Here is a 19,633-nt window from a genome sequence, read left to right on the forward strand (position 1 = left end):
AAGGAGAAGGAGAGAAAGAAGAGACTAAATGCTGCAGATCTTGGTTCAGGAGCTGTTGTGGTTCCCCTGACACAGTGCGGGCAGTAAGACCAAGGCACAGCCTCCTCCCCGTGCTACAAAGTCATCTGTGTCTCCTTTGCTGCATCAGTGCAGCAAAGCTGAAATTGTGCCTGCATCCCAGTAGCACTTTAGATCTCATTTCATGATTACTGCCCTCTCAGGTGCTGGGGAGATGCTCTCGGTGAGAGTGTGCATATTATTTTGCACCGCGGGCTCTCATCTGCTATGTGCTTTTATTGCACCCAGCAGCCCCCTGGCACTGGCTGCTGTCACAGCAGGGAAACCATAACGCATCTTCCCTCTTGGCAATAGAGGAGACAGATATCCTCATCCCAGACCTGGGCTGGCAGAGGTGCAGGGAGATGTACAGCTTGGCTGAAAGCATGGAAAACAGAGCGTGGACCTCCCTATGAAATCTCCAGCTGGTGGCTGAACTCCAGGACTGTTTTTCCCCTCTGTGGCAGCCTTAGTCGGTTGGTGTCCAGATGCTGTCACTGTATGAATATTCAGTGCCGATAAAATATGCATAATACTGTAAGCCTTGCCAGGGTGAGGATCTTGAGGGCTTGATGAACTTTGTAACAGCATTACTCAGTTGTAGGGGCACGACTGATGCAGCAATTGATTTCTGAGTTCAGACTTCACCTTCTTTTGAGCAGAGTTCATTCCTGTTTGCTTTTCATAATAGCGTTATTACACCTCGCTGGCAGCAGGACAAGGGAGAAGCCACTGTGCAGCCTTTCATTCCTTGTGAACTCCTGTGCAGCAATCAATGGTGGTGAACACCTCTCTGCCAGGCTTGAATTTCACATATCTGATATGTTATCAGCTAGCTATTGTGGTGTTAACACTAATGGAATAATCCTGTTTTAACTCAGAATTTTCCTACAGCTACCGATGGAAGACCAAGAGAGTTTCAATATGAAGGAAAAAGGTGGAGGGGGAAAAAAAAAAAAAGCAAAACTGTACTGTTTTACCAAGAATACAAAAAATGCATTTTTAAACTTTTTTTTTTCCCCTCTCTCGATCTACTTTCTGTATGACTCATGAGTCAGTCTCTAAAATGGCCTCCAAACATGCATGCATAATTTGCGCATCCTCATGTCTGTGGATGCAGTGCTCTTAAACGTCCCTGAGGTGTTACTCACCGGTGGGGCAGCACGGTTTGCTTCTGTTCTCCCCCTCCTAAGAAAGGCATGGCCTGTGAGAGGTGACCTGGGCTTTCTGAGTAGCAGCTGACTGGGCAGGGGAGGCTGGGAGAGAGTGTTTTTGGAAAGAGGTATTTGTGAAACTGTAGAAATGAGGCTGAGACCACCTGAGCTGATCGTATTGGTATTTTCTCATTGGGCAGTGGGACCCACAGCACCTTCCCTTCGCATTAAGCCTAAAAATGAAGCCCACTTAGCTGTTTTTACTCTTTTGGTGGTTCCTGACAGAACCCCTTTTAAAGTGGGCATCTCTTCTGTACCGTTGTGGCTTTTCTGAAATAAGTCAGAGCTCTTGAATTCAAAGCCAGCACACACACATGCTCACGGCAGGGTTTGTCACCCTCAGGAGGGGATGCACTCATGGATGGTGCCTTTATTTCAGGAGCATCTGAAGCAATGAATGTTAGTGAACATCCATAGTAATGGGGAGCTTTTGTAACAGCTGATGGTTTTTGTAACAGCTTATGATAATAAACCCAAGTTTTAGGGGTTTAAGTGCACACTGACATGCCCTGTTCTGGAAGTGAATGCAGTTGGACTCGGCACATGTTGTGTGGGCTCAGTGTTTGCCAGGAGAGGGAACGTACCTGACATTACAGAAGGGTGTTGATTTGGTTAAAATCTGGCTTTGTTGTCTGATAGAATCCCTGAATCTCCTTTTTACCTTTTCTGCAAGCAGAAAGAAATGCAATTTCCATTCGGCATAGATGTTTCCCTTTCATCCCTGAAGCTAATTTTTTTTTTTTTTTCCTGCAGCAGTTTTGGTGAAATTATGTATCACTTGTGATAATTCATTTTAAAAATTCCTGAGCTGTGTGGCGTACTTTCATGAAAATTCATTTAGATAAAATTAGATATTATTGTTTAATGAGGTGGCATTTCAATTTAGACCTTGCATCATGCATATACCAAGAGTTTTTTATGGAATAGTTAGGTTCATTTGAGTAATAAAGGCTGAATCATGGGGGCTTTAATTCTTAATCGCTGTGAGGATTGTTATCTGTGGGATGTGAGCTGTCTTAGTGGTATTCAATCAAGTGTCCACTTAGCCGTGACCAGAAGTAATTGCTCCCAAGTGGGTTGCACAATGACCTGTTAATACTTGCTTTGACCCTATGACCTTGTCTGCCCCATTGTTTAGGATTTTATAGCAAGCGAGTCTGCATTTCTGTGGGGTCAAGTAGATATCTGAGGTCAAACATTTTCTGATTACTGCACAGTATACACTGTAAGTCTGCAGAGCTGTTGCACAGCAATAGTCCCCGCTTCAGAGCAGGACGCGCACAGTTTGGAAATTGTCTTCCTGAATGCATGTAAACAGTTTAATATTTTACCGAAAGAAGTTCATCTTGTAAATTAGGTATGAATAATACATTTGTAATTACTATTCGTGTCTTTAAACACTTGTGTCTTAATTGGCTTGGGTATTTCTTTAATGTATTTGCATTTTGTCAGGGAAGTTAATTCTGGCTTGCAGAGATGGAGGGTGAGCTGTGTGGCTGGGGATGGCTTCGTCCCACTCCCGTAGAGCACGTGGGCTGGCCCCGGTGCTTATGGAGCACTGGGAAGTGGGGAGTGCTTCCAAGCTGACTTGGGCTGCTGGTGTGGAGTGTTTTATGTGCCTCTCAGAGCCATCCACAATTATCGTGATGTACTTGTTGATGATAGTTGGGATGTCCTGTGTTAATTTATGGGCTGTGCTTAAATGTTGCTGAAAATGTGGTCATATTGGGTGATGGTTTGCAGAGGGGGCTTTGCCGCATTGTGTAGCTGAGAAGCAGTGTTTTCTTCACAGTGTCTGGAAAATGGCGTGGTTGTACAAACAAAGCCTTGATGTTGTTTGTAGCACTACTCCCTCTTTTCATGTTGTGTTTACTGAGTTTACTAGCCAAAACACTTCTGCACGCTCTTCAGCCTTGTAGGTCATCTCTGCTGTAGAAAAACATATATGCCCCTCGCTTTGCATAGCATCCTAGGGAAAATATTTTGATCTTCACTGCCTGAGTGGGGCTGGTGGGATGACACAGAGCAGTTGGATTGTGATACGGTTTGGGGACAAACAAAGCTAATGTTCATGTGAGAGAAGCAGACTATAGACAACTGAGTAAGCAAGAAACAAGTGCGAGAGGGAAAACTATATAGCATATGCAGGGAAGAAAACAAAACAGTGACTCTTTCCACTGCCAGAATATTTAAAAACAAACAAACAAGAAAGCATACCCAAGCAGAACGTGCCTTGCAACAAAGTGAACCTGTGGATTTTTCTCAGTATGGGTGAGGCTGTGCATGATGTTGCTCTGGTTGCGAGCAGATCTTTCTGAAATGCCCTTGGGGGGGTTTGTGCCAAGGTCAGGGCCCATGTCCCCAGCAGGATGTGTGGGGGATGGGGGGAGAGGATGGGGCTGGGGCGGCTGTAACCTCTGTGGGCACCGGGGCTGCACTCTCTGGGCCCACATCACAATTAGAGCAGAACCACAGGGTTATGTTTGTGCTGACCACAGGGACACTCAGGAGCTCCTCAGTGGCTGTAATTGTTGCCTCTTCAGCTGTGTGAAAACTGTGGCCTTCTGTGCCAGGCCATCTCTGAAGCCTTCTCTGCTGTAGGAGTTGGGCAGGGCTGGATTTATGGGGCCGCCTCCCCAGGCAGCTGTTGATATTCAATCATCCAGGACAGTCCCATTGTCCTCCATGGGCTGATGACATGTTTCCAGTGCAGGCCCCGGTGCAGATGTGCGGTATTTCCCCTCTCGGAAGCTGCCATCTGAGGCACTCCCACCAGCAGCCCCGCACGCTGCCTCGGCCTTCTGCAGCGCTCCGCCTCAGCCCGCTCACCCAGCACAGGGTATCTCCTCACATCTCCTTGTCCTCTCTGGAAGATGGAAGTGTGGGAGACTGTGTGGGAGGAAGAGGGATTTCCAGTGCGTGTTGCTTCATCGGACTGAGGGATGTGTTCTTCGGGGGCCTGCAGGGACCGCAGGTGAGTGGCTGAGGTGTGAGGAGCTCTGTCCGGAGATGGAGGGTGGTGAGACAGGGAGGGAATGTGCCGAAATGCAGGAGTTCTCACCGGAGGCATCTTTGAAAGTTGGTGGTGAGGAAACGAGTGTGTCGTCATTCTGTCTGAGCAATTAGTCAGGATGGGGGCATTTCTGGTAAAGACCCCATGACTAACACACAGCACGGTGGGAAGTCCGGAGGGCTTCATGAAATTCGCTTTGAGGTTTTCAGTGCCTTCATTGAGATAGATTCAGTTTTCACAAGAAGATGGGGTTCTCTTTATTCCCCCTTCTATTACGAGAGGAAAAAATAAGTACATATATTGAACACTTGCGTGTACAAAACCTTTAATGCGATATGCACTGCTTCTCAGCAAGCCCAGTGCCGTGAGTCCCCTGCCTGTAGCAGAGCTCTTGGTGGAAGGTTCTTGTACTGAGTCCAGGATAAACACAATATTCCTTCACTTTTATAAGGAATGTGAGCAGATGCCACGGAAATGAAAGCTCTTGTTGAACACTGATACTGCAGCCTTGATCTATCTCTATTTTCCTTTCTCTCTCTCTCTCTCTCTTTTTTTTTTTTAATTGAAATGTGGGAAAACATCTTAGTTGTTGCAGAGGGTTTTTGGAAAGCCTGCGTTTCCCACACGCTCAGGTTTGTGCAGTGCCTTTGTAGGTGGTGTGTGGTTTGTGTCAATCATCGGTCTGGTGCTAATGGTGGTAGAGGCACGCTCAGGCTCTGAACCCGACACCTCGCGCATTGATCTTTGCAAACACGTTCCTACAAGCTGGGGGGACTGCAGACTTGTATTCAGTTTTCATCTGTCTCTGGAGTTCCATTTCGTATGGCAGGTGAAGGCAGAACACCGCTGCTTTAGCATCATCGGATGTGTTCCTCGGTCCTTCTTTAGCCTTGATATCAATTCAGGCATTTCATTTTATCCCCAGCAGATGAAGCAGCGCCGCAGATTGGCTGTTATAATTAATTTTGTGCAGGAAGCAAGAGTGTAATGTTTCAAAATCCTTGCTGAAGAGGACACTCCTTGTACCTACTGGTCATCCAGTAAGAAATTGGTGGGGGAAAATATGACACTTTTCATTGGACTGGATGTGGGTTTGGTGATGACATTTTAGGGGATCGATGTACTAGCCTTGCTGGGTGAAAGTTGAGTCAGTTTTTATATGAAATCTGTCATCGGGGCAATTTGCACCCATGGCCTTCTGCAATCTTCCTGTTACAAGTGGTTACTTCTTGCTGCTGTTCTGAAATGCACTACCGAGGGTTCATCATCAGAAAGTGAAACTCCATGTTAGCCCCATAGTGTCAGCATGTGACGATAGTACCATGTACTCTCGGTGCTGTATGACTAATTATTTTTCTGTTTTAGACTTTTCTTTGGAAATGCTATGTACCTTCTCGCGTAGTCCTACAGCGCCTTGCAGGGCTGTTCCTGCCAACTACCAAACAATCCTGAGAGTAGATACAACTTTAAACAAGAAGTAGAGGTGCTCAGCAGTTCTCAGAATTGCTCAGCACCTTCCAGGATAGAGCAATTAAAAGAAAAAAAAAAACAAAACTCAAAAAACATACAACAAAAAACATGAGAAGTAGTTATGCAAATTGTGACCTTTAAATGCATTTTATATTTGGATTGAAGTTGCTAACATGTTCTTTCTGTTTTCCAGCATGATTCTGCTTTCGTGTGCTCCTCTTTGTAGTGGTGGAGCAGAGCAGTCGGTGTCCCCCCTCAGGAATAGAGCAGGACATGATGCCTCAGGATGGCAGTCACCATGCTCTGTGGTAGGCAGTGCATCAGTTAGAGAGGAGTCTGAATAGGTGGATTTTAATTTCTTTGGAGGGCCTGACCACGCTATCTAGATGGCAGATTCCTCATTAGCTAGATGGATTAAAATTTGTATCGTGGCTGATGCCTCTCCTGACTAATACGTGTAAGTAACAGCTCGTTCTACTAGAGCTATTGGATGTGGCTTGGGTGGAGGAGAGGAATTGGATTCTGCAGAGGATATTTGCAGAAAGTCACATTTCCACCATATGTTAGCAGGAGTCTCTTTGGATGCAGGTTTTGGATAGAGTCCTCTGTGTTGCTGTAATCTGGTTTGTCCTTTTTCTACCGCTAGTTCTGAATCATACCAACCACTTGGACTCTTGTAAGTGTTGCCTTGAAGGACGGTGGGAGCATTTCTGCTGGCTCAGCTGATGTTCACCTATTATTTCATCTGGGTGATGAAGCAAGGTATAGGGAGAAATTTTGGGTCTATCAGGAGTGAGAAAGACTGCCAAAAAAATCTGAAAAATACTTTCTGATTTGAAAAATAAAATAATAAAAAATAAAGGTACCACAAACCTCGTAAATCCCGATTTAGGTCTGGCTTTTGACAAATCATTATGCAGAAAGGGAAATATCCTTTTAATTTTTAATAGCTTTGCAGTGAAGTTTTATTAGGCAATAATCTGGTTCCTGAGTGGATAGAAGATAAGATCGAGGGCCAAGTAATTTTTTCCCCTCCTGTGCAGTTTGGAAAAGGGGAAAGCGGTCATGGTGAGGCGTCTGTCTTAGAACATGCAGAGCAGCATCCTTCTCTGTGCCACAAGCATACAAAATGCCTCCAAATGGATATTTACAACATAAATATGTTCAGGATGTGGGTAGCGAGAGAAGTGTGGGAATAGACGCGAAGGTGCATGGGAGTGGGGATGTGAAGGGGGAGGTGTGAAGAGAGCCAGGAGAGTGTGATGCACATTTTGCAGATAACTTCTCTTCGTGTGCCTCCTTCCAGAGCCTGGGTGTGGACTTCCTTCTCCTACTAGCATATCCTGAGGTTTTATGTTCAGCACAATGAGATTCTCATACCTGTCTCTGTTTGCTAATGCCATTATTTCCAAAGCAGTTCTATTGGCAGGGGACAGCCGCTAATAATACATCTGGGCTGGTCAGGTGGCTTCATTTGGAGTTTGCATGGTTGTGGTTGGCTTTTCTTACAGCATTTCTCAGGCACAGCATGCAGTAGACATTTCACTGGCACTTAATAAAGCAGTATAGGGCGCTCCTCAATAATATAATCCTTATGCCAGCCTGGTTGCTAAAGCCGTGAGTCCCTCAGGCAGTAGTAGACAACTACTCTTGGCGTTGCTGCTTGTTTTACTGTTGTCTCAGATGACTAGGCAGCGTTTCTGTGATTTTAAAGCAGCGTGTTATTGCCAGTATCTGGGATGAAATTACCACTTACAGATGTAGAGGTGAACATCCAGCTCCCTTCGGCTGTTGAGAAGCACTGAGCACCGCTGGCTTGGGGGAGGCAGGCAGCATGGAGCACCTTTGGTGTGCACATTGTTGCGACTTGCATGGAGTACCAGCAATGGGCATCTCGTCCCATCTTGTCTTTTTTAGTCTTACTTCTGGGGAGGAACATCTGCTCGCCTGATTATTTTCTGTATTATTTCTTTTTCCTTTTTTTTTTTTTTTTTCTTTTTTTTTTTCCTGTGGCTCTTTCAATTTGCAGGGAATGTGTATTTAATATAAGTAAGATGTTAGCTTCTGTCTAGCTTTTCAGCAAGCATGCCAGTAATTACTGGAGTACCTTCGAATGCTACAGCTGCTATTTCTAAGTTAAGGAATCACATTTTCCAAGCATTTATAACTGAATTCACATGGGTAAAACTTGGCATTCAGATTGCCGGCCCACATATCTTGCATTTTGTCTTGATCCTTTATGTTCACATATCAGTATTGTGTAAGATTAAAGTGGTAAAAATGGCTTCTTGCTGCTCTGGGTGGGCTTGTAGTAATGATGGATCTGATGGAACTGTTGTAGTTGAAAAACATAAATATTGGTTAGAGCTTTGAAATTTTTGTTTGTAGTTGCTACTGTGGGATGATGTCTTTTTATTTACCTTCCTTCTTCTTCCTGTCCTCTTTATCCGTTATTGCTGTGAAGAAGTCACTATTGCTTTAATGTTACTTGTTGCTACCTCTCCAAGGAGCTTCTCAGAATGTGGTCTAACTCTTTCTCTGCTGATGTCAGGAAATCCCTTCGTGCCAAAGGATGTTGGCCAAGGCCAGGCTTCCCCCCTTACCCGCAGCGATATTAACTTGGCTTTTCCAAGTGCTCCTGGAGAGCAACACACCCAGTTCCTGTCGACTGCAGGGGAAAGAGAAAAACCCACATGGCTGAAAATTTGCCTTGCTTTTCCTTTGCAAATAGTAGCATGTCTGCAGGGTTGCAATGACCTGTGGATTGGTTGCACTTGTGGCAGTGCTTTGCTCTGAGCTAATTGAAAGCACGGTGGTTTTGAGGACGCCCCAGTGCTGCCATCATGGCTCCAGCCATGTCGTTGCTCTTTAGCTCCAAGTGACTGTTTCCCTCTCTCCCTTTTTTTCTTTGTCTGTGAAGTCTGGTCCAGAGGAAATACAGTTTTTGCATTGCTGCATCCAAAGAAATACATTCAATTTTTGAAACTGTTTTTAACACGCATTGAAAAGTAATGAGTAAAAAAAGAAAAACAACAAAGAGGAGAGGTGAAAATTGACCTCCAAATATATCTGGTTGATGGGGTGATACTTAGGTTTTCTTTCAAGAAAAAAAGGTGCAGTGTGTGGGCAGGTATGCTAACTGCAGGGCAGGTAAGCTGTGCAACAGAAGCTAAAGTGATGGATCTGGAAGAGCTGAATACTGAAGTAAATGGTATTTAGTAGCATGAACTTTATCTTCCAATAAAAGCCTGAGAATACTGCCATTCTAATTAACTACCAGTATTAATTTCTATCGCTGTTGCAGACAATGGTTTTACTTGCATTTTAACATTTGAGTTGCTTAACTTTTCTTTGCAGTGAGTGTCCCTTTAATAGCACATGTAAAATGATGTTTCACAAGTAATTGCAGTCCAGGAGAGAAACATACCAAAGTTGGAAGGGAGATGCTGGCTTTTGTCTTGAGCTCGGCTTTTTATTTGCACAGGGTGTGCAGTCAGCTGGTATTACAAGGGCTCTGCCTGTCCCTGTGCTTTGCCCCGTGTTTCACCAGGTCATGGAGAAACCCATGTGAGCATGTGGACAGATTTCTTGCCCTAGGTCACACCTGGTGGGGTTGGCTGACTATCCAGAGAGCTGCCAGCATCTAACACAACAACAGACCATAACCCCAAGTCCTCCTCCAGCTGGTAATGGTGTATGGGCAGGTCCTGTGAGCAACATGGGCATGTGGTCCCATGACCAGGACCTGCAGGTGAAGCATCCAGTCAGTGCTGTGGATTTTGGCTCTGAATTTTATGATGAATGTGAGGAATCCATCCCTCTGGAATGCCATAAATTCACACAGTGCCATAGATCCACGTCTCCATCGGTGCACTCCCAACTGCCTTTGTGTGAGCAGAACCAGTTGTGTGGCAGGGGAAAACCTTTAGGGATTTGCGGTGCGTGGGCTTGTGGTGGAGGACGCCTCGTCGGCAGTGCGTGGAGCGCCCAGGAGTTACGGCAGGTCGGCTGGCTGCTTGTGGTTTGTTGTGTCTGGTTTGGTTCCTACTTTTTAAGTTGCAGTTGCATTTGGTCATTTGAAGCTTATTTTCGTAGTCTGGCCAAGCCAGCAGGATCCCCGTGTGCTGCAGGGGAACATAAAACATCAGCCTTTAAGCTGGAGTGCTCAGTAGATAAGAATTTTAAGACTCTTGCATCATGTGCTGTGTCTTATGGGCTTATTTAGTATACTCAATTTGATTTAATTTAGATATTGAATAAGGGAAGCTCTTTAGTAGCCAGGAAAAGTGTCGCCTCTTCTTTCCCCATTTCCTTACAGACAAGATGGCTGGGAGGGCTGATTTTGGCTGGGATTACGTTGATTTCATTGTTGGAAGTAGCGGGGTGTTTTCAAACTGCGTAAAAACGATGTTGCGCGTTATCTGTACTGTTAAGCTTTCAGAAAGCAAAGAAGAATTCTTTGGGCAAAGAGGAATTTATCTTACTTCTGTTTTTCTGTAACAAAACATCAAGAAAATAACGTCTCCCCCTTTGCAACTTAGGAGTTGCAAAATGAGCACAGTTCTTGGTCAGGTGGCTCTGCCAGCGCTCTCCCCTTTCTATTCCCCATTGCATAAACACAAATAAAAGTTGTAACTGCCTTGCCACATATGTCAGTGTGCGTGCTGATGGCAGACGTTTGCCTTGCTGAAAGGTTTGGTTTGGCTCCTATTTGCCTTGGCAGGACCGAGCCCTGCCTGTGTGAGCAGCGGGGCTGCCAGGCGGCGTTCCTGGGAGATAAGGAGAAGTGTGGGGATACGGCTCGGTGCTGGTGGCCCTGCTAGAAGGGGCGGGGGCAGACAGCCTGCCACAAATGATTTTACCATAGCAGTGGCGGTGAGATGATGGGATGAGCGAAATCTCCATGTTACAAAGGCCACGTGTCTGGGAGTTCAGCGGAGTCACAGGGGTTGTTTGCAGATCCCACGGCTGTGGGATGGATGGAGTTCGTTTCTGTGCAGTACTCACTGAGTGTGGCACTGCAAAAAAAAACAACCCCACACGTTTGGATGATGATAAATTTGCATGCCTGGATAACCTTTCATTTGAGAATATTAATTATTGCATGAGTTTGTGCTGCCCTGGAGTAATCACAGCTGGGTATTCTCTCAGCCTGGAGAATCTTCAGAGTGGGTGAAAATCATCCCAGAAGTCTGTTTTAAAAAAGACAGGGAAAAGCAACAACAACAAAAACAGAAAGAAAAGCAGGCCTCCCAAAGGCTGTGGTGGAACCCAGCATTAGCAAATGCTTCTAGGAAGTTTGACTGAGAGCCATATGGCAATGTGGGGAGAATTATCCATTGCTCCAAAAGTTGGTCTGTGAATCAGCCCATTGACTTCAGCAGCAGTTAATCATGTGCTTCAGTTCTTTGAAAAGGGTTGCATTCCTGAATCATGTCCTCTGATTTTAACCACTAGACGGTACTTTGTTTTGTGGTAGCAGACAAGTCCAGTCATATTTCTGTGACTAAGTTTGCAAGTTCTGACTGCACCCCCAGTGAAGTACGCTGATGAATATTCTTCCTCTTATCAAATTGGAAACATTTGCCACTGTGCTTGAGTTTTAGGCTCAAATCCGGTGTCTTCCTGCAGTGCAGCTGGTGGGACAGCACAGGACAGTGTGATTTCATATGCCTGCCTGCAGAGCGATGTGATGTAAATAAACATGGGAGAAACCAGTGATCTCCAAATATTGCCCTGAATTCTGCTTTCCAAAGAGTGTTGGTGGTGGTGATTGAATCCATCCATTAAGGCAAGAACCAGTTGTGCCAGTATGGGTTGCGTTGTGTTTGGATGCTGGAGTGCGTCCTGGATGCTCACATACTGCTGTGCTGCGTCAGGGATGAGCTGGACTGGTTTGGGGCTGCACTGCTGTGCTAAAGAAAAGGAAAATGGGGAGATGAGGTGAGATTCAGTCTGTGGGAACTCGCGATTTGCTGCAACTGTTGAGGATTTAAATGAATGAGGTATCAGCCCCTCGCTGGCCTGAAGTTGCAGGTGTGTGCTCAGCCCTGCAGGGTGGAGGAGGATGCTTGCTGGGATGTGCCAGCCTCCAGGTGAGCACCACTCACGGCTGCCCCGTGGTCAGTAGTGCTGGGACTTGCATTCCTCCCTCTGCAATTCCCAGCAGCTCGCTCCAGCCTGTGCCTTGTGATGGGATCCGGGGCAGCCCCTGTGCTGCTGCCTTCTCTGCCATGGGGTGTGGGGGGAAGAACTGGGAGAGGGTGCTGGTGCCTCACTGCAGGGCATTTGAATCGTTAGGTTTCAGCAGAATTTTTGGTCTCACCTTTCTGTGTTTTTACAGCTAAAGCTCTTTTGACTTCCCAACTTTCAACATCTGGAATTCAGTTTCAGTTTATTAAAAAAAAATTCAAAATCTGCAGTCTGTATGAAACACTGATGTCTTTGCGTTTCGCCCGCATTTTTTTTTTTTGCTTTAATTTTGTATCCTTCATAAATGCCAGAAATCCTAAGTAGCTGCACATTCAGTAGCTGCTGCTTTCTCCTTTGTCTCAGTCTTAAGCAGTTTTTTTGATTATTTTTCCACTTAGACACTTTTCTAATTGGGGATAATACCAAAATGATTAATCAAATTAAGTATGAGAGCGAAGTGGCTGATGCACAAAGCCGCGTGTAGCTGCTGTCTCTGTGCACTGAGGTTGCCTTGCTGGAGCTGCTGTTGCTTAATGGGCCTCTTAGGCTTTTTTTTTCTCTTTTTTTTTAATAAGGTACTGTGTAGATCCCATTGACTTCAGTTGTTGATTGGGATGCCTGACAGCCGGGAAATTAAGCCCCTTCTTTGTGCCCGAGTTGAAGGCCAGATTTTCAAGGATTTTCAATGCTTAGCACCAATAATTGGTGTTAGGTATTTTTTGGAAAAAGTTCAATTCTCATTTGGACACCTAAATAAGGGTGAGAGATTATGATACTTGTAGCGACTGGTGTTACTGGGGTACGCTGAAGGCTTTTTGGAAGATCCTGGCACCAACCAAGCTCGTTATTTTACTGTCAAAATAAGAGCTTTGTTCTTTTGCGTTCCTACTTCGTTTGCAGGCGCTCAGCATTTCTGTAAATTCTGATTGTGGAGGGAGAAACTTTCTTGCTTCTGCCTCATTTTTGTGTGCTTGCTCCAGCGTGTGTGGAGGGAGGGAGGGGGGGAGCAGAATGAGTTGAGTAAATTAGACAACTGTTGGAAAAAAAGGGGACATGCAAAATCAAGTGTTCTACTTGCGTAATCTGTTTAACACCAGCGAGCCACAGAGCCTTGTGGGACACGGGAATAAAAGGAACATCTGTGCAGGCCACATGGCATGCTCCGGAGGAGCCCTCCATCCCAAGCAGCTCTGCTCTATTTGCAAATAAAAGCTTCAGCCGACATCAAAAAGTTGAGGTGGATCCCAGCTGAAAGGGAGAACAAATGTTACCTTTCCTCACAGCGAGTTCCTCCTGTATGCAGCCTTTGTGGTCCTATTAAGGATGCTTTTGGCATGTGCTTCTGGTGGCAATTACTGTTGGTTTTGTGGTTTGTGTTTTTTTTTTTTAAAGTTATGTTGGAGATACATCCATGTTGAAAAATGTTAGGAAACTGCAGAGCTTCTCAAACTAAAATCAAATACATGTGAGATTGAGATAAGAATAGGGATGATAAATAGATATCTATATAGTTAGTTAGATTGTTTGTTCTGGTTGGGCTGTTTGTTCTAGTTGCAGTTTGTGATTGCTTGTTTGCTGTTTTAAATATCTCTTTGTTTCTCATCCCCTGGTGCCCACGCCCTGGGATGCAGAGCTCTGCAGGCTGCTCTTGCTGCTCTTCTTTTGTTGCAGTGATGGTGTTTGGTAAACAGCCCCATCCCGAGGTGGGGCCCTGGGGAGCTGTGGCTGCTCCAGCCCCTCTCCCTGGGTGCCCACAGAACTCCGAGGACGAGCAAGCAAGCATTTTGTCTGCACTTGTGTTTTGTCTCCACTTGCAACCAGTTAGAATGCAGCACTCCATGCAAGGTTGTGCTGAGTTCATGGCTTTGCCTCCTCTAGACAGGCTGTATTGTAGTCTGTATCAAGAAGGCGTGTATTTTTTAATATGCAAATAGGAAAGGATGGTGGTTTCATCTCTATTCCAATGAACCCAGGGTGGCAATAATGCTTGTTTAAATCCCTGTGGAACAGATTGTATATGGCAAAATTAATGTCTCAACTCTCCAAGTATTTTCTCTAAAATATTTGAATTTTTGCATTTATTGTGTCGCTTGTTTCAGATAGAGAATGGTATCAGCCATGCATTCAAAGCTTAATTGGTGGAACACAGATTTATTCTAATTCAAAACAGTCACTTAAAAACAGTTTTGTGTATATGTATACATGGGCACAACTTTTCGTACAGTTGTCTATTTTGGAGCGGTCTCTTAGACGTTGATGTACGAGTTGAACCTGTTTTCTTTTGTGCAACATGGCTTTAAGAAATCGTTAGTGAAAACAGTATTTATAGTTTCATTGCAGTCAATAAACATCCTAATGCGAGAGGTTCATTGAAGTTTTACCTTTGATGGGGCTTTGAAATGTCTCCTGCGAAGCAGAGCCCCAAGGTGTGTATATCTCAGTCTGTTCCATCAGCACACCTCAGTCTCCCAGCCATGTGTTTGTATTCCCACCAGCTTGGTTGTGTTGTGTTCCCCACCAGCTTGGTCCTGCTGGGTGAGGATCAGCCTCGCACTGATGGGGTGCAGTTGTAGCACCATCAGACCTGTGTACCTTTGCCATGGAGATTTAAGTAGTGAAATATTAAAACTTGTCTTTCAAATCTGTTCAATATTGAGAAGATTAATTTTTGTAGGGGGCAGACTAATAGGTTTCCTATTCTGATTAATACAGTGATAATAAAAACGATGTGATTGCTGGAATTAATGAAACCGAGATTCACGTTTCAAGGTTTGATTGACTTTGTACTCCAGCTATGCTGAAGCTGCTGTGTCTCATCAGCCCTTATTTAGGCTGAAAGTGTATGGGAGTGAGGCAGTGCAGGGGAAGATCAGTATTTGAGGAATTGTCAGGGAATCTTCTGTGGGAGAAGTTGGTCCAGTTTGGCTTTGCTCACCCTGCAGGTTGATGAGAGCTGGTGTTTCCAACCCAGCAGGCTATTTTTGTCAAACTTGCTGGAGAGGAGTGTCCAATTCAGATGTGTGGGCGCATCATTAAAAGCTTCAATTTGTCAATGCCAGATCGAACTCGAGTGCGTGGGCAGATCATTAAAGGCTTCAGTTTATCAGAACCAATCTCCCCAGCGTTTCTCTCCCCACAGGCGGTGCGTGCCGTGTCCCCGGCTCTCCAGGCTGTGCTTCATGGAGGAGCCCCAGCAGCTTCTATGTCCACAGGCCTTGCTGGGCTCCTTCCCTTGTACACCTCCAGATGTATGATGTGTGCAGGCTACTCAGCTGATGTGATAGGTACAGACTATGTGTGTAGGTGCAGCCGTGCTCTGCCCCGTGCCCGTCTGCAGTAACAAACAGCCTTGGATGTGTGTTCTGGCACTGTTTGCTTGCTCCTCTAAAATGTTCGCTCCTCATGAATAAAATAAAGCTCATGCAGGATGCAGGTCACTCTGGTTTGCAGGTATTTCACAGCCTCTGAGAAAGAAGCTGTGTTTAGCAGATCAGGTGTTTGAAAGGCCCTTTTGGATCTATTTTTGTTGTGCAGCACAGTTTTATAATAGGGTCGCGTAATCCCTATATTTAGGTTTCTGAACTGTTGTGATCATCTTTGAGCCATTGTATTGCATTCAGCTAAGAATGGGAAAAGCCCTGAGGCCAGAGAGAAGTATATTAAAAAAAAAAGAAAAAAAAACCCAAGAACTCCACCTTTTTTCCTTCTGAAATTCGGTGCGGTTGTTGCTAAGACAGTAACTTGCAGGTGTTCCTGAGGAAGGCTGCTGTGATGCTTGTGTGCCCCAGGTTGGGTCCTTGGTGCTGCCTAAGTGCTGGTACATGTGGAGGGCTGAGAGCAGCCACTCTGCTGGGGATGGTCCGGAGGGAGAGCACCAGGGAATGGAAGGCAGAGGCAGCCCTTGGGATTTCTGCCTTCATATTTTTTCCTACCCCAGTCCCTCGGGACCCTTCTTCTGTTGCAAAGCTTGTTTTCTCCTCAGGAGGTTATAGGACAGAGGCTGTCCCACGTGCCCGTGCATCCATCAGAGCAGCAGGCACTAGAGCTGCTGTTTAAATCCCACCTGATTCCATGGGTGCAGTGCTCATGCACCTCAGGCCCTCTGCTCCTGTTTCTCAATATCAGCTCATACTCACCGTGGATGTTTTGTCGGTGGAGAAAATACACCTCTCTTTTAAAATACCCTTATTAGTGAAATGGGTATTTAATTTGTACCACAAGCAGCTTCCTCTGAGCTAGGCTTAAATTCAATCTGTGTTACTAATAGCTGGGGAAAAAAAACATACTAATTGGTATTTCTTAACTGATGTTTGCAAATTTTGCCTTTTCACCCTGAACATCAAATAGCTTTTGTATGTGTTTACCCTTATCTCAGAGGGAAGATTATTGCTAACAAGAGATTCTACATTTTGTTAAGGTTTTATCGGGATGCAGCAAGCGCAGGCTGAGAGTAAATATTTCAGAAATTCAGACTGTTGTATTTTGATCATGCAAAGTAGGTTAAAGTATCTGAGTTTTGTGAAACCATGCAGCGTTTTTGAGCAGAATATGGGTTTGGCAGCTGACACGTTTTGGTGTTTAGAATGAACGTAAACTTGCCTGTCGGAGGAGCAAACTGAGAATCTGAAATAAGAGCATCTTTAAAAACCGTTCTTAATACTGTAAGTTTCAGTTTCATTTAAAGCAAAATAAATTCTGCCGTGTGATAGAGGAATGTTTGATATGTGGAAATGTTCCTGTAACGCTCCCCACACCTCCAGCACTTCTAACTGCCTTTTATTTTCAAAGGGAAACGGTGTGCTTTGATACGATTCTAACTAAGTGAAGTTTTAAAACATGTTTTTGTCTTTCAGTCTCCTGAGAACATTTTTTTCTGAGTGATTCCAGCTTCCAGACATTTGCCATGATAAGGGTTTCGATCCTTTCCCATATTTGCCCTGAGTCATGAGTGGATATGTGTGATGCCTGCAAGTAAAACTGGTGAGTCGCCAAAGCCATGTTTGCAGTAACTCTAACTCTTTCTTACAGTCTCTTTCCCTCACTCTTCTTTTCTTTTTGATATGGTGGGGATTTGGGGTTCCTTTTTTTGTAATGTCTGTGTTCATAAACAAGTCACCACTATTTTGTACCTCTCGAATAAATACGTTAATTGCATTGAAATATCCATGATACCAAATGCTGTCAATAGTGAAAATAGACTGCCTTGCTTGCTTTCTTCCCACCATCCCCTCAAGGCCTCGGTAAAGTTGTGAGCTGAGGGTTTGGTAGTGTAACTTGAGTTCAGTGATGCAAAACCGCTGCCCAGAGCTGGAGCCATACAGACAGGGTCTAAACATGCTTGTGTGTGCAATTCATGTAATGATTAAATATGAATATGGAGAGGCCTCCTCTCCATCATGTGTCAGAGGCTTTGCTCTCAGAGGAGCCATTGCCAACGAATAATTAGCTCCACTGTTTGCTGCACTTACGTCCCAGTGACAAAATGGTGTCACTGGTACACAGGAGAGCCGGCCCCGCTCAGCATGGCATGTGCTGCGAAGCCTGGCTGCCTTCCTCATGGGGGGACAAAGGGAGAAATACTCCAACAGCCAACTTGGACAAGATAAAAAGAGCAGGGAATGGGAAATCTGATCATACAAGAGAATTGCAAGATCTGTGTAAGAATTTGTTACAAACTAGGAGATCTGGGTAATTAAATCCATAGGAAATGGGAGCATAAATTGTTTTTTGTTTTTTTGTTTTTTTTCTCCAAATAAATTGGTGTTTCTGTTATAATGTTAATATCCCTCTGTGTGTTAGAAAGTGCATTACGTTTCAGAGATTACAGAAACAGAGAAATTCACACATCAGTGAATTGTGATTTTTTTTTCTTAAGTTTCTATTTTTTCCATTTTTTCTTTTTTTCTTTTTTTTTCTTTTTTTTTCCAGAGGTAGCATAATTACCATGTCATTTAGCAAAGATTATAATAGCTGTGCAGTTTTTACCGACTGGTGTAGTAAACAGTTGAATAAACCCATATGGCAGCTCAAAGCGTGCATGCAAGAGAAAGATTCTTACCAATTCCTTCATGTCTGAATTACCAACCTTCTGATACAACCAAGGTCCCCAAGCAGGGAGCAATTCCAGCCTTACCTAGCGATGCAAGAATTTCTCACTGCTCTGTAGCATTTGAATCAATTGATTTTAATCACGCTGGTTAGTTAATTAATTATTTCTTTGTTCCTATGAAGCATGCATAGGAAACTTGGGGTTATATACAAGGCACATGCCACTATTCAAGGCAGCCCGTGCATATGCTTGATACATTTCCAATATTGGTAAATAATGTCTGGAGTCCAAATCTCATTGCTCGAGTCACTATTAGAGGCCAAAAACAGAGTACTGTGATAGCACCGTGGCACTGTTTGTAATGGGACTTTATGCCTAGTCTCAGTGGCAGCAAACAGAAGTACCAGGGTATTTTGAAGCATCCCCTTAACCCCACAGGTTCACTTACGGAGATACGGAGTTGTGGCTGACTGGCATCCTGTGTAAAGACAAGGCATGCGAGCTGTGTGCCCCCTGGATAGCTTCTGTATTAAAAAATAAAAGCAAAAGGAAGGATTGTTAACTCCCTCCAGATGCTGACTTGAACGAAGGAAAAGATTCATGCTGTTCACCATAAAATTCACTTACTTCCAGTTATCTTAAAATTTTCATGTCACATAATAGCTTTAAAATATCTTTTGAATGCATTAGACTCTCTAGGTGCTTAGAAAATATTGCCAAATAATAATATGAAATGAACAAGCGTTGAACAGTCCCACTGGAAAGGAGCAGTTGGCCAACACTGGTGCTTATGTTCATCTTAACCCTGATATATGGCCAGCCCTCCGCCATAATTCTATCAGGAGATGGGAAGTTGCCTAGCAATGGACTGACTGTAGAGGGTACGTGTTGAGCTAATTCAGTTTTTGTTCTCATTTCCTTGAGAGTTCAGTTTAAAGGAGTGATCCTTTCTCCAGCTGCAGCAAGAGCCACTTCTTGGTATTCTCTCTTGTTCCCCACTCGAGTGTCCCTGATGTCAAGAATTCATTCACGGCCTTGCTCGTTTTAGAAGTTTCCAGCTTATTGAGTAACCAAATGTGGTTTCTGCTGATTGTGTTGGCTGAATACTCGGAGCCTTTCGAAGAGACGAGAGCTTTATTTGAAGCGGAGCATCTAGTTGTATACCATTTTATGGCAGACAAAGGTCATCTAGGGTAAGCAGCCAGAACAGTCAATTGCCTCGTTGCAACACCTAGGAAAATGAAACAGAAAGATACGGTAAAAGGTTTTAACAAATGGCTCGTCGTTATGAATTTTTAAAGTCAAGGAATTGGTGCTGTGTACGTTTCTAAATTGGAGATAACCATGCTTGTACAATAAATTGACTTAAGAACGGAACAAATCAAGGAGATGGGGTGGTACTAAAAACCCCATCGTGCAGCACTGTGTGCGCCACAAACCTGAAGGGTCTGTGTGCTGGGAGCTCTCCCAGCCTGACTGCTGAGCCCTGCCCTGCTGAATAGGGTGGTGGGCAGGAAGCAGAGGGGTCAGCTGGGGAACAGCGGTGCCTCCGCGCTTCTGCCCTCCAAGTGCCTCTGCTGAGACAGCCGTGGCTCCAGAAGGACTTTGCTGTTCTGAAACTTTCCTGTTTGGAACTTT

The 19,633-nt window shown here is 44.6% G+C and overlaps 1 protein-coding gene across 14 annotated transcripts in view; it reads left to right on the forward strand.

Annotated features, from left to right (window-relative positions):
• Nucleotides 1-19,633, forward strand: part of FOXP1 (forkhead box P1) — a 338,964-nt gene that overhangs the window by 21,360 nt on the left and 297,971 nt on the right. For 11 of the 14 annotated variants that reach the window (XR_014934558.1, XM_085516176.1, XM_085516193.1 and 8 more), the window contains exon 2: nt 16,800-16,926. The exons of 1 other annotated variant lie outside the window; for it this stretch is intronic. The gene's annotated coding sequence lies outside the window, so the exon portion shown is untranslated. Of the gene's footprint in view, nt 1-3,973; nt 4,246-16,799; nt 16,927-19,633 lie in introns of those variants that run through there. 2 more of the 14 variants (XM_085516178.1, XM_085516173.1) reach the window with 1 other exon arrangement.

Source organism: Coturnix japonica, chromosome 15, assembly GCF_054131305.1.
Source record: "Coturnix japonica strain WE chromosome 15, WE-NBRP24, whole genome shotgun sequence".
Classification (NCBI taxonomy): domain Eukaryota; kingdom Metazoa; phylum Chordata; class Aves; order Galliformes; family Phasianidae; genus Coturnix; species Coturnix japonica.